Genomic DNA, 7,059 nt, shown 5'->3' with positions numbered 1-7,059 from the left:
TTTTTTTTTTTGGTTTGATTTAGTTCGTCAATTCGGTTTGACTTGACGGTTTGGTCTGTACACCCCTGATTAAAACATAAGGGTCACAACTCTATATTACATCACTTGATTAGGTGTAACTCGATCTTCAATTGCTTCATCCGTTCCCATTTATGTAAATTTGGAAAGTCAACTATTAGTTTTTCTTTGATCGAAAATTTGTGTCTTTTAAATATTTTAAGTTGTTAATTATTGTGATTTATAATATTTACGTAGTTTCTAAATATATAAATTTTATTTTTAAAAATTTAAAGCTTCTACGTCCGAATTCACGGTAAAGTTTAGAAGTTTAAATCTCGAAATTTCAATTGTGTCACATAAATTGAAATCGGGGTAGCATGACCTAATTTAAAAGATGAACGGCTCTCTTTCCTTTTCACCAAATAATTTAATTCACACTATGCGTTTTTGCATATCTACACATACCCATAATTAAATTTATATTTTCAAAATAAAATTAATAAGGGTAAGTAAAACAAATAAACCCTCCGCTCAATAAAGAATTATTTTTTTTAGTATATTTAAAAATGAATGAGATCACTTTTTTTTTTTTGGTAATACTATAATTCCAACTTTTCACGTATGTTTAAGACATAAGATTAAAAAATATTTTTAGTACATTTATAAAAACTTTAAATTTAGACCATAAATTCTACGTAAAAAATTTCTTTATTTTCTTAAATTTTATGCTAAGTCAAACCAAATCATTCAAAATAGGAAACTTATTTAATTGATTAAAAATTTCTCAAAGAGAAATGCAAAGTGGACAAACAACAGGAAACAGAAGGAAATACTAGAACAAACAAAATAAAAATTGATGGATTTTAGGTATTTTAATATTAAATTTATAATATTATAATATATTAATTGCCTTATGGAGTGGAGCAACTCAATGCCCTTTACACTTTCCGTTGCATTTTGGTTTGATGCATATAGGATGTTACTTTTCCATATTAATGAGTGACATACAGTGCCTTATACTCTAATGGGTCCGGTCTTTAAGGCATAATTAGTGATATTATTTTCTAAAAATTACATAAATATACAACTTATATTTTCAATATTACAAAAAATCCTTAACTCTCTAAACATATTATAAAAATCCCAACATATACACAGAATGTTATGTATATGTCGACTATGTTATGTATATTAATAGGGAGAGAGAATAAAGTAATTTAAAAAGTGAGAGAGAGTATAATTACTTCCAAAAGGTTGATATTTATGTTATTTATAGTATTATTATTGGTGCATTTCATGCACTGATTCTTCGGTTAGTGATGGCTGAACATGACCATCATTATTTTTGAAATTCATGTAACTTTAACTCTTTATTCATCCACTTTCTATTATTTCATGACTTGTAATCGTTGTAACTCTTGTAACTTATAAACTATTGATCTTCCCTTTTTACTATCTTCATTCATCCTTATTCAATATAAAGATGAATATTTTATTATGTATAGTGTTGTCTTGCATTATTTTAAGTACAAAAACATTTAGAGTTAACAAAAGTTAGAAAAAAGAGAATTTATTCATTGAAGAGAGGTGTTCTTTTTGTGGAGCTTTGAACTCAATTCTTGTTCAAAGTTATTGAGTTGTTTTTTGTGAGAAGGTTAATGTATCCTGGAGGAGACAAGTCAAGAAGATTACTGCTGGACCAGTGAAATCATTTGCTGCAGTGGGTTTGATCTCCTTAAAGAGAAAGAGATATGCACGCTTCAGGCAAGAAAAAGATTTTTGTATTTTCTTCATTTGTATTTTCTAAGTTGTAATTTTATTATAATTTCACCAACAATTTTTAGGAGATTCAATGACAATAATTAAAAATCCGCGAATGTCAAGATGAGAGATCTTAACAAGCCATTCCGATTCAACGGTACTTATTTCAAAAGGTGGAAGGATAAAGTACTTTTCTACTTAAGTATTCTCAACGTGTCTTACGTGTTAAATGAGAAAAATTCAAATAAAGTAGATAAATCTTCCATGACTGATGAAGAACTTATTTCTCTTCAAGAGAAAGTTGAAAAATACGATGATGACTCATACAAGTGTCGGTATTTTTTACTTAATTATCTATCTAATAATTTTTATGATAGAAATTACCCTATTTCAAAGAAAATCTGAAAAACATTGCAGAGTAAGTATGATATCGAGTAGGCCAGAGCGAAAACATATGCGGCTAGCAGATTTTTTTATTTTCAAATTGTGGACAACAAATCAGTGGTAGACCACGCCCAGGACTTCATAATGATTGTTGGAGAGCTCAGGTTTGAGGAAGTCAAATTTGAGATAACCTTATTATTTGTGGCATAATTGATAAACTTCCACCTTCTTAAAAGGAATTTCAGAAAACTATGTGCCACAAGCAAAAAGAAACTTCTCTTCAGACTTTGATAATGAGAATCCGCATGGAAGAAGCGGCAAGAGGACAAGATGCACTTATGCAAACAGAAGAGAACACATTCCACCGAAGGTAAATTTAACTACTTCAAATAATACTGTCCTTGAAACTGACAAAAATACTTCTTTGAAGCCTAAAAAAAAATTCAAGAAAAATAATTTTATACATCCCAAGGACAATCCAAGCATTTTCAAAAAAAGGATCCGTGCTTTGTCCGTGGAAAGAGCAGGCATATTGCTTGATTTTGCAAATGTCAGAAACATGGGCCTACATGCAAACGTTATCGAAGAACTATTTGTGGCGGTGATAACATACATAAATATGGTGGAGAATGTTGATGGATAGTGGACTGACTCTAATACAAATCATTATGTCTGTTATGACAAAGAGTAATTTAAAAAATATACTCCTTTTGAGGAGCTCAAAACCATCATGATTGGAGATTCTCACAAGACTCAAGTGCTTGGAATGGAAAATGTGAGTTGAGTTTTATTTTGAAAGAGTATTAATTTTAATAATGTACTTTATATTCCTTCCATAAAAAAATTTTTGATGTCTAGTTTTCTTCTTAATAAAGCAGACTTCATTATTGAATCTAAACAATATGTAATTGTGAAAACTAATATTTTTATGGAAAAGGGGTATGCTTGTTTTGAGATGTTTCAAGTTGAATATTGAAATGAATAAAATGTCTACTTTGGTTTACATTCCTTCTTCTACTAATTTTTGAAATGTTCATTTGTGTCATATTAATGATCGTTATGCGAGAATCATGAGTAGTTTAGGATTAATTCCAATGATCAAAAAGAATTTTGAAAAATATGAGGCTTTTAGTAAAGACAAAATCACAAAGAAGCCTCATTTTAAAGTTGAAAGAATAACTGATTTATTAGAATTAGTTCATACTAATATTTGTGAACTAGAAAATTTTTTAACTCGTGAAGGAAATAGATATTTTATCACTTCCATTGATGATTTTTCTAAGTTTACATATATTTACTTAATGAAAAATAAAAGTGATGCTTTTGAGAATTTTAAGACTTTTCTCCATGAAGTTGAAATCAGTTTGGTAGAAAAATAAAAAAAATAAGAAGTGATAGAGACCGTGAGTATGAGTCAAATGAGTTTAATTCTTTTGTTAGATCATTGGGTATAATTCATGAAACTATTCCTCCTTATTTTCCTGCATCTTACGGTGTCACAGAAAGGAAGAATAGAACTTTGGTTGAGTTGACTAGTGCCATGCTAATTGAGTCAAGTGCACCTTTAAATTTTTGAGGTGAAACACTTTTGACTACTTGTTATATGTTGAATCGTATGTCTCATAAAAAGATCAAATTAACACCTTTTGAGTTGTAAAAAGGTCATAAGCCAAATTTGAAATATCTAAAAGTTTGAGGTTGCTTAGCCTATTTAAGGTTAATGGATCCTAAAATCTCTAAGTTGGATAAAAAAGTTACCACTTTTGCTTTTCTTGGTTATGCATCAAATAGTACAATCTATAGATTTTTTAATCTTGAAGATAGTATTATAATAGAATCTGGTGATGCTATTTTTCATGAAAATAATTTTTTTTATTTTTAAAAATAGTGGGGATCAAAGGACTGAAGAAAATATTTTGCCACTACCTAGTTCTTCTATTTCTATTTTGAAAAATGAAGAAAATAATGATTTTGAGTTAAGAAGAAGTAAAAGAGTTAAAGGAGAAAAGGATTTTGGTCCTGATTATTATATTTTTAATATTGGATATGACCCTCTCACTTAAAATTTTTTTTTATCTTCACATGATGCTGTTTTCTGAAAAGAGGCTACAAATGATGAAATGGAATCACTAATTTCTAATAAAATTTGAAAACTAGTTGATTTACCACCGGATTGTAAAAAAATTGGATGTAAATGAGTCTTACGTAAGAAGTTAAAACTGAATGGATCTGTTGATAAATACAAAGTTAGACTAGTGGGTAAAGGTTTTAAGCAACTAGAAGACCTAGAATTTTTTGATACTTTTTCTACGGTAACTAGAATTACATTCATAGAATTTTAGTTTCTATTGTGGCAATTTTTGATTTACAAATTCATCAAATGAAAGTAAAAATAACTTTTTTAAATGGAGACCTAAATGAAGAGATTTACATGGAACAACCCGAGTGTTTTGTTGAAGTAGGCCAAGAAAGCAAAGTATGTAAACTTACTAAATTTCTATACAGCTTGAAACAAGCACCTAAGCAATGACATGAAAAGTTTAATTCCTGCATGATTGATAATGACTTTAAAACAGACGAGTGTGATAAGTGCATATATCATCAGTCTTGAAATAATTCGCATGTTATTATTTGCTTGTATGTTGATGATTTATTGATCTTTGGCTCTAACATGAATGTTATTGGAGAAACAAAAAATATTCTTAGAAGTCATTTTTATATGAAAGATCTTGGTGGGGCAAATTTTATTCTAGGAACAAAAATTATTGGAACATGTGATGGCATTTTCCTTGACCAGTAACATTATGTTAGAAAATTTTGAAAAAATATAATTTCCTTGATTGCAAGCATGCTATAAATCATTTTGATTCTAGTGTCACATGTTTCCTGTTGAAAGTGAAAATAGTGTAATAAACCAAAAGGAATATACTAGCATAATTGGAAGTTTGATATATGTGACTGATTGCACTAGGCTTGATATTGTATATGTAGTAAGAGTACTTAGCAGGTTTACTAGCAAGCCGGGTAATGAATATTGACATGCTATAACGAGAGTAATGAGATATTTAATTCGAACAAAAACTTGTGGTTTGTTCTATAAAAATTATCCTACTGTACTTGAAGACTTTTGTGATGCAGATTGAACACTTTATCAGGTGATTTCTTATCTAATACTAGTTATATTTTTATTTTGGCTGGTGGTACTATTTGTTGGAAATCTAAAATACAAACTAGTCTAACTCTACCATGGAGGCTGAACTAATTGCTTTAGCTTTAGTTAGTAAGGAAACAAATTGGTTGAGAGATTTGTTATTTCAAATACCTTATTTTGAAAAATCAATTTCTCTTATTTTAATTCATTGTGATAGCACCGCTGCAATTGATAGAGTTTAAAATTATTGTGACAATGGTAAATTCAGATCTATAAGGAGAAAACAGAGTAGTGTGAGATCTTATTTGACAAATGGTACCATGATTATTGATTATGTCAAATCTTATGATAATCTTATAGATCCATTGACTAAGGCCTTAGCAAGAGAAAAGGTCTGTAGCACATCGAGGGGGGTGAGATTGAAGCCAATAAATTCTTGAGTCATATGTGAGAAAACTCAACTTGGAGACTAGAGATTCTATAACTAGGTTCAATGAGAGAAATGAATCACATGATGACTTGTCGTGAAAAATGCACTATTTTTTATTCCTCCCTATGATATGAGTGCATTTGTTCCTGTAATTGTTGTGGAGGTTGAGTTTTTTTTTCAAAAACTCTTAATAAAAATTTGTAGCTCGTATAAGTGGGGTGCTAAAATTACAGGAGCACTCTCAATAGATTTCACCTATGTGAATGTGGAAGTAGGTTGCTTCCTATGAGAATTAGGCTCATTCTCAAAAACACTCATGAAATCGGGATAACTCAAGATTGTAATGTGCTGGTTATAAAGCTTATGTCAACACCTTGATTATTATGTCTAATTAAGTAAGATTTGATTTCCCTTAAGCGGTCATAGTACAATTCTAAAACCACTACGACTCTGGAGTAAAAATTATTGTTTTACTAAGTATAGGTTCAGTACAGCACACACCTTCATTATATATGAAAGTCTTTCTTCAGCTAGTATATTCTCTTGTTAATATTAAAATGAGTGGGGAAGTGATGGATTTTAGATATTTTAATATTAAATTTACAATATTATAATATATTAATTACCTTATGGAGTGCAACAACTCAATGCCCTTTACACTTTTCATTGCAATTTGGTTTGATGCATTTAGGATATTACTTTTCCATATTAATAAGTGGAATACAATGGCTTATACTCTAATAGGTTACTGTCTTTAAGGAAGAATTAGTGAGGTTATTATTGGTGCATTTCATACAGTTGATTCTTCGATTGGTGGTGGTTAAACATGGCCACCATTCTTCTTGAAATTCATGTAACATCCAATTCTTTATTCATCTACTTTCTACTATTTTATGTCTTGTAACCTTTCTAAATCTTGTAACCTATAGACCATTGATCTTCCCTCTTTACTACCCTCATTCATCCTCATTCAATATAAAGATGAATATATCACCTATAAATAGTATGTTCTTCTATTATTTTTCAAGTACAAGAAAATATAGAGTTTACAAAAGTTGGAAAAAAGAGAGTTTATTAGTTGAAGGGATATGTTCTTTTTGTGGAGCTTTGAACTCAACTTTTGTCTAGAGTTGTTGCGTTGTTCTTTGTGAGAAGGTTTTTGTATCCTGATGGGGGACAAGTCAAAAAGATTACTGTTGGATTGATGAAATTATTTATCGCAGTAGGCTTGAATCTCCTTAAAGAGAGCAAAATATCCACGCCTCAACCAAGAAAATTCTTATATTTTCTTCATTTGTATTCTTTCAGTTATAATTTTATTATAATTTTACTA

Source organism: Capsicum annuum, chromosome 12 (assembly GCF_002878395.1).
Source record: "Capsicum annuum cultivar UCD-10X-F1 chromosome 12, UCD10Xv1.1, whole genome shotgun sequence".
In the NCBI taxonomy this organism is placed as follows: Eukaryota; Viridiplantae; Streptophyta; class Magnoliopsida; order Solanales; family Solanaceae; genus Capsicum; species Capsicum annuum.
This window is presented reverse-complemented; position numbering follows the sequence as displayed.